This window comes from Macaca fascicularis, chromosome 14 (assembly GCF_037993035.2).
Source record: "Macaca fascicularis isolate 582-1 chromosome 14, T2T-MFA8v1.1".
Taxonomy (NCBI): domain Eukaryota; kingdom Metazoa; phylum Chordata; class Mammalia; order Primates; family Cercopithecidae; genus Macaca; species Macaca fascicularis.
This window is the reverse complement of record NC_088388.1, coordinates 52,462,939-52,471,303: the sequence shown is the minus strand read 5'-3', so window position 1 is coordinate 52,471,303 and position 8,365 is coordinate 52,462,939.

Sequence of the window (8,365 nt, the reverse complement as noted above, 5' to 3'; positions counted from 1 at the left end):
GAGCGCAAGTTCAAAACCTCACCTTAGGGGCAGGGTTACAGGGAGCTTTAACTTTCTACTTTATGCAGTTTTGTACAGTTTGCATTTTTCACAATGAGTGTGGAAGACATGAGGAAAAATCAATCAAAGACTGACTATATTTCTTTGGAAATAGTTTCTTCATTCATTTTTGTCTTAGCTGCTCTGTGGCCTTGGACAAGTTAATTCACCTCTTTGTCCTTCTCTGTAAAATAAAGGTGGTTTGGCTCATGCCTGTATTCCTAGCACTTTGGGAGGCCGAGGTGGGTGGATCACGAGGTCAGGAGATCGAGACCATCCTGGCGAACACAGTGAAATCCCCTCTCTACTAAAAACACAAAAAAATTAGCCAGGCGTGGTGGCGGGCGCCTGTAGTCCCAGCTTCTCAGGAGGCTGAGGCAGGAGAATGGCATGAACCCGGGAGGCGGCGGAGCTTGCAGTGAGCCGAGATCACACCACTGCACTCCAGCTCAGGCGACAGAACGAGACTCCGTCTCAAAAAAAAAAAAATAAAATAAAAGATAAAGGTGGTAATACACCCGTATAAGGCTGTTGTACACTAAAACATCTAATGCACGTAAGTACTCATATTGAGTACACAGAGTCATGCTCCATAAGCTTTACTGTTGTTGCATTGTTGATATCGCTCATTGCCAGTACCCAAGACCCCCTCTCTGAAGCATGGCTGTTGAGTGGTGCAGAATGTGACTCTCACCTTTTTGGTTGCAAGGAGGAATATTAGTCTTAATTAGAAAAACATTATATTGGGAAGATTTGGAAGAGAAAGGCAAACCCACAGGTTTCCCCACTTTCTCTCCAATCATTTCTCCAGAAAACAGCTGAGAAGGTCACTGTCCACCCCATGCTTCTTCTAAGTGTAAGTTGGATTAAGCTCCTCCTCACTTGAGCCCTCTGAAGGCTTCCAAAGCACTTTGAATAAAGTCAGACTCATCTGCCCTTCTAGTCCCTCCAGATCTGCTTCTACTCACTTCTTTCCTTTTCTTTTCTTTTTTGAGACAGAGTTTTGCTCTGTCTCCCAGGCTGGAGTGCAGTGGTGCGATCTTGGCTCACTGCAAGCTCCGCCTCCCGGTTTCATGCCATTCTCCTGCCTCAGCCTCCCGAGTAGTTGGGACTACAGGTGCCCGCCACCACACCCGGCTAATGTTTTGTATTTTTAGTAGAGACAGGGTTTCACCATGTTAGCCAGGATGGTCTCGATCTCCTAACCTCTTGATCCACCCGTCTCGGCCTCCCAAAGTGCTGGGATTACAGGCGTGAGCCACTGTGCCCAGCTACTCACTTCTTTCCTGGTCTATCCACTCTCCTGCCAGCTCATTAAGCTCTGGCATCCGACTGGACCTCATATGGGCAATCCACCCTCCTATATCCACTGTTTCTCATGGGTCTCAGTCTAAATATTACCTCCTCAGAGAAGCCCTTTCTTGTCTGCTCCCTTCATTATTCCATACACAGCCCTCTGTCTATTTCACTGTACTTGACAGAAGCTATCACTAGTTTACTTGCTTGTGGGTTTCTGTTTCTCTTATCAGATTGTAGGCTCCAGGAAGGCAAAGAGTAACCTGGACTGGCATGTAGTAAGTGCTTATTAAATACGCCATAGTAAGTGGGTAGGGGGCAGATCTGTGGAAGGAGTAAGAGGAGAGAAGTTAAAGGAAGGAAGGAAGGAAGGAAGGAAGGAAGGAAGGAAGGAAGGAAGGAAGGAAGGCCTGCAAAGGAAGGAGAGGTCAGCTATTCAAGTGGGTGGCTTTAAAAGTCTAATGACTGGTAGAATGTGGTGCCAATGACAGAAACAGTTTGAGAGGGAGAATAAGATTAAAGAGTAGATTGAGAGCTTGGTTCAAACATGTTGCATTTAAAGTGAGGCCGAACACCTAGGTGAAACTTCCACCAGGCAGAAAGATGCAGGACTAAAACTCAGGACCAGACCAGGGCTGGAGATGCTAGGTGGAGAGTGATGAAATAGTATTTAGTCTCTCAGAATGGAAGAAACCTTTAAAGGTCAGGGAAGGAAGGAAAAGAGAAGTGCTTCTGGGAATCAGACCTTTGGGTTCTAGGGAGAACCCAAAACAGAAATTTAAACAGAAATTTAAAGGAATCTGTAAAGAGCAAGATCATGAGTGGAGCCTGAAGCTTAATTTGACCCAGCGTGGGAAACCTCACCCAGGCAGGAAATGGGCGGATTGACAGATTCCTGTCTTCATTTAGGGTCAGTGAATGAGAAGGCACATTCAGACAGACAGGAGATGGAAGATGGTGTAAGGTCATGGCCAATGGAGAGGAGGACAGGGTTCTTAAGAAGACACCAATATAGTATAAAATGCCTATGGACACATTGCTCACAGGTTACTGATACCTCTTAGCAGTGTCCTGCCAATTAATGAGCAGACATGGACAGGTGATGGTGATGACCCCAGGCAAAATTGTGAAGTTAATGGAGTCTTTCTTTCCCTTCAAGGGTTTTTCTGCTTCCATTTGCCCCTTTCTTGCTGCTGGTGGTGTTTCTTAGAGGTACCATGGAGAAGAGAAAACAGTAGGGCCCTGGAGCTGGAGAGCTCTGGATTTGTATTACCTACTGCCAGCTTGGTGATTGGGAACATTTTCTCTGTGAGCCTTAGTATTGTTAATCTTTCCGGTGAGGATGATAATATCTACCTCCTGGGTAGTTGTGAAGATATCAGAAAGCCTCTGAAAAGCCCCTAGCACACTGTCAGTGCTCCGGAAATGTTAATTATCTTCCTTCCCAAGGCCTTTCACTTTCTGCTACCTTCTATTCTTATCAGAAATTAGTGAAACGACTTTATCTCTTCTAGGAGTATTGGCATTTATAGCTTTTTATGCACTTGTGAAATGCATTTTTAATTATTCATTCGTTCTTTCCACAAATGTTTATTGAATACTTACTACATATGTGTCCAATGCTGAGCTAGGAGCTGGGAGCACAAGGGTGGATACAACAGACGTACCACACCTCAAAGCTTGCTAGGGAAATTAGTTTCACTGTTCTAAAGTATATGCAGGAGGGTGCAGCAGTAGTTCCCAAACTCCTGCATGGACCAGAATCGCTTGGAGGGCTTTTTAAAATTGATTGCTGGGCCCCATTCAAAGCGTTTCTGGATCAGTAAATCTGGAGTGTAGTCTAGAAATCTGCATTTCTAACAAGTTCTCAGATGCTGTTGCTCCTACTGCTCATGGTTCAAGGACCACACTTTGAGAACCATTGAAATAGAGCATTAGGAAGAAAGGGGAATAGGGTATTAGTAAAGTATTGTCAGAAGAATCTGGTACCTCTTGTCTTTAAGATGTGTTGTTTTCTTTGATAAAGATAAGCTGGGGTTGTTCCAGCTAAGTTCATAAACTGAAGATGTTTTGGAGGTACAGAGGACCTCCAAAACAGTTGCCTGGACCTCCAAAACAGTTGCACAGCAACCTCAGCTTCCAGATGCAGGGCCCATTTGCTTTCCATCCCAATTCATCTCTTTGTCCTGTCCTTAAAAGTCTCTATTCAAATCAAAGCCTTTTTCTGATGACTTTCCTCACTTTCCCAGATAGAGTTTGGCCATTCTTCACTCGCATCACACTTAATACATCCCTTTATTATGATAACCATCTCACTGGATTGTAAATTTGTTTATTGACTTATATTCTCTGGTAGCCCAGAAATGCCTTGATAGGTGGAACTATATCTTATATCTCTCAGTATCGCAGTTAAAACTTGAATGTTTATGGACCACTAGACTAACTGATAGGACAAATGGATGTGTTTAATGAGTATTAAATTATATGATACAGGAAAAACTATCAAAATGATACTGTGTGTAGATACTGAGAATTGGGAGCAAGGTTTCTCTTGTCTGACCAAAATGGGTTGAACTCGTTACTCCACTGATAGTCATGTAATGTTGGATCAAATGCCCAATCATTCTGAACTTTCCTTTCATTATTGGTAGAATAAGGACATTAATCTTTGCATGTGTGTGAGGATTAAATGAAATAACATACATAAAATGTTTAACATAGTGCTTGGCACGTAGAAAAGGTGAAATAAAATGTACTATTTGATAAAATAAAGCAAAAGGAAGAATTAAAAAATGAAAACGGATTGGGCAGGGAAAAAGTGGCACCGTCAGTTAAAGCTATTTATAATACTTGCTTAATATTCATGTCCAATTACTAAGAAGTAACTTTTTTGCATATCAGTTAATATATGTTAAATTAACTTTGGTAATTATTTTTCCATTAAACTCTGTGTTGTTCTCAAGTCAAGAAGACTGAAGACTTAAGGAAAAGTCATTTGAATTGGTGTTTAGGATGTCATTGGTGACTTTTAAGAAACTTTATTCAGGAAAATGGGTATATAGGAGGATAAGGAAGGATTTCAGAGTGTATAACAAGAGGCCACAAGTATAGACAACTTTTTTGGGATAAGTATAGCATTACTTAAGAGAGAAAGATAGGCCGGGCACAGTGGCTCACCCCTGTAATCCCAGCACTTTGGGAGGCTGAGGAGTGGGGATCACCTGAGGTCAGGAGTTAGAGACCAGCCTGACCAATATGATGAAACCCCATCTCTACTAAAAATACAAAAATTAGCCAGGTGTGGTGGCATGCGCCTGTAACCCCAGCTACTCGGGAGGCTCAGACAGAAGAATTGCTTGAGCCCGGGAGGCAGAGGTTGTGGTGAGCCGAGATAGTGCCATTGCACGGCAGCCTGGGCAACAAGAGTGAAACTCCATCTCAAAAAAAAAAAAAAAAAAAAAAGAGAGAGAGAGAGAGAAACATAATAGCAACTCTTTGTTGAACAACTTATCTATAGGAACTAAATGTTTCCACTGGCATTAGCAACATATACCAGATTTGAAATGGTTTTAATGCAATGTTCTAGGTATTCTTGAATCTGAAGCCCTGCAATTCTTTTCTCTATATTCTATGAGGTAAATGTTCAAATTCACATGTAGCTCATTTTAATGTTTCATTCCAAGATTTCTTTACCAATGGATTCCCAAGCATACTTTTTCAAAGAGCACTTAAAATGTTTCTACTTAAAAACGAAGCTTTTTTACAGGATAGATATTTTAAAATGGGCAACACCCCAGTAAGAGGAAGAATACCATTAATAAATTTGGTTTTAATGACCCTGGCAGGGCAGAGCAAGCAGGACCCTGTCATTGCTGAATTGGCTTCAAAGACAGTAAAGCACAGGAAATGGGATGACAGCAAATTTCAAAGCACAGCAAAATCCTCATTAATGCTGAACTTGGAAATCACACTTCAGCTTAAAATGTGCTGAAACAGAAATAGAAAACAAACATATTGCCCTTTGGGTCTTCTTGTGTGGAAAAAAAAAATGAGTGATGAGTGATGGATTATTCTTTGGGATTCTATGATAATCAATTTTGACCACTTGTTTTTCAAGGAGCTTTTATCTTCAGATTCATTCTCAAGGCGAGCTCATCTAGTGCATTCTCCCCAGTGTGTTCAAACATGCACCAAGGACTATCCTACAAACAGAAACTTGAAAGCTTTTCAGCCTCAAAAAATAAATAAATTAAAAAATAAGGCTTCTGCATTGCAGGTAATGGCCTCTTACAGAGGCTTGCAGAGAATAAGTGCAGTTTAGAAGCATGGTTAGTAACAAACTAAAAAAAAATTAATTATAATTTTTTTGTTCTTTGGTGTGTGTGTGGTTTTTTTAAAAGAGAAAATGCATTTTTCTAGTTCAATCAACTTAGTAGACCCTTTCCCTCCTTGCAGAATAAGAAACAATGTTTTCAAAAGACTATGGTACTTAATATTTTAAAATCAGATTTTATTTTCTAAACTTGACTAATCTATGACTTTCAAATGTAGTGAGTTACAGACCATCATTTATAAGGTGATCCCTTGGAAGTTTGAAAATACTTTCTAAGGGGGAAAAAGTGTTATTTTCATTGTGTTTTCATACTAACACAAGTCTCGTTAACCCATGATGTATTTAAAAGGACATATAATACCCCCCTTTTTTTTCCTTTGAGATGGAGTTTCACTCTTGTCACCCAGGCTGGAGTGCAATGGGCACGATCTCAGCTCATTGGAAACTCTGCCTCCTGAGTTCAAGCGATTCTCCTGCTTCAGCCTCCGACCAGCTGGGATTACAGACATGTGCCACCACACCTGGCTATTTTTAAATTTATTTTTAGTAGCGACGGAGTTTTACCTTGTTGGCCAGACTGGTCTTGAACTTCTGACCTCAGGTGATCCGCCGGCCTCGGCCTCCCAAAGTGCTGGCATTACAGGAGTGAGCTACTGTGCCTGGTGCAGGACATATAATACCTTTTATAAGTAGGACTATCCTACCTTGTATTAGTAGGAATAAAAAATAGAACTTTTTATTCCTACTTATAAAAGGTATTGTATTAAATAAATAGCACTATTTCAGGTTGGAGAAAACACAAATATTAGAGTCAAAGCCACCTGAAATCTGAGTTGAATCCTAGATCAGCTGCTTACCAGATTTGTGATGTTGAGTGAATAGCTTTACCTTGCTGAACCTCAGTGGCTTCATCCATAAAATGGGGGTAATGCCTATATCCCAAAATTGCTGCTGTGAGACCAACACATGGGCCGAGAGCTGCCTCTGGAGTCAGATGTCTGGGTTTGGATTCTAGCTCTACCATTTACTTCCTGGGAGCCATAGGCAAGTTATTTAACTTCTCCATGCATCAGTTTCTTCATTTATAAAATAATGATAACATAGAAACTTACCTCTGGAGTTGTGTCAATTGTGATGGGTTGAGTCAATATGTATAAAGTGTTTCAAATAATACTTGGCACGTGGTAACACCATAAAAGTGTTTGTTTTTATTATTATTATTTTATTAGGTATGTTTTCTCTCTCAAACAACAATAATGAACTCTCCTAAGTTTAAAAATAGATAGATCGATGGAAAGATAAATAAATAGATTGATAATAGTTACCTAGGAAACTGATTTGGTTCATGGTAATTTACCTCTATGTATAGGAAACAAATTTCATCCCCTAGATTGTGTAAATGAAAACATGGAGAAAGAAGGAAGGATTATGTCTAGCCAAAACCACAATTTCAGCTGCACATTCACTTGGTTTAGAAAGAATGTCAAGTGTTACCAATTCTTCAGCAGAAGGAAAACAAGCAACAAGTCTCTGCAGCCAGACATAGAAAGCACTGTTTTGAAAAAACTGGGAAGTAGATCTCAGACGTGCTTGGGCAAGATTATTATTCCACTGCATTTTAATTGCAATTGCCATACTAAAAATAGTTGCATTAGACTTCATTTATCATTGTTCAATAGCCCCATTTGTGGAATATGAAAATATTTAATGCCTTGCAAATGAAGACAGCTGGATGCTTAAAACTCTGTCTGAAGAATTAAATAGAGAGTCTTACTGTATTATATTCCCCTGGTACAGTGAAATTGCTGTTTGTCTTTCATATTCTCCAGTCCTAAGATTAGGAAGGAGTGAGGGAAAAGGTTTTATTTTAATAGGGAGGTTACCAACTATTTTAATTTCATCTACTTGGAAAGGTTAACTCCTAAACCTTATAATGGACCACGAATCATGGCCAACCTTCCAAGGTGCCAATATTGCACTCTGCATTAGGGGAAGAGAGTGGAGGAGTAGACAAGGTGGGGATTATGTGAGAAGAGCTGGTTCACTCTAATTTCCAAAGCCTGCTGTCCCTGGGAAGCATGAAATCACGAAGACCATAGCCTCAGGAAAAAAATTATGTTTTCCCACTTTGGGCCCAGACCGGGGCTCCCGACTAAGGCATTGACCTGGCGTAGTGTGTGGGGTTGTGGTGTTACAGTGCAGAGGTCCTTTAGCTATGAATGTTCCTGGGCAGCAGAGTGTCTTCCCCAGAAGCAGAGCTTCAAGCTGGAGAATGTCCAAAAAATAAAAATAATGCCAAGCACCACTAAAACTGTAAGTCATGTTGAATTTCATCTTGGAACCGGAAATTCACAATACAACTCTTGGTATTTCTCTATCAGTGTATTGAGATTAAAAGGAGCTCCAAGGCATAAAAGCAGATCACCCTGGAATTTTCCAGGGATCCCAGCCCAACCAGGGCAAGTCATCTCAAAGGCTGTTCAATTTGAAGGTGGATAACTGGTGACTAAGAAGAAAAAACCAGAATAACATGAAGTGGTGCCAGAAAACACATGAAGTGTTCTGGGACACTTGGCTCTCCTGGTTTCCTTTTAAAATTATTTTTATTATTATAAACAACTTTGCAGAAAGTTTGTCCCCTAACCTCTTCAATAAAATGTAATCAGTGAGATACCGCTAGAATACTTATCACTTTGT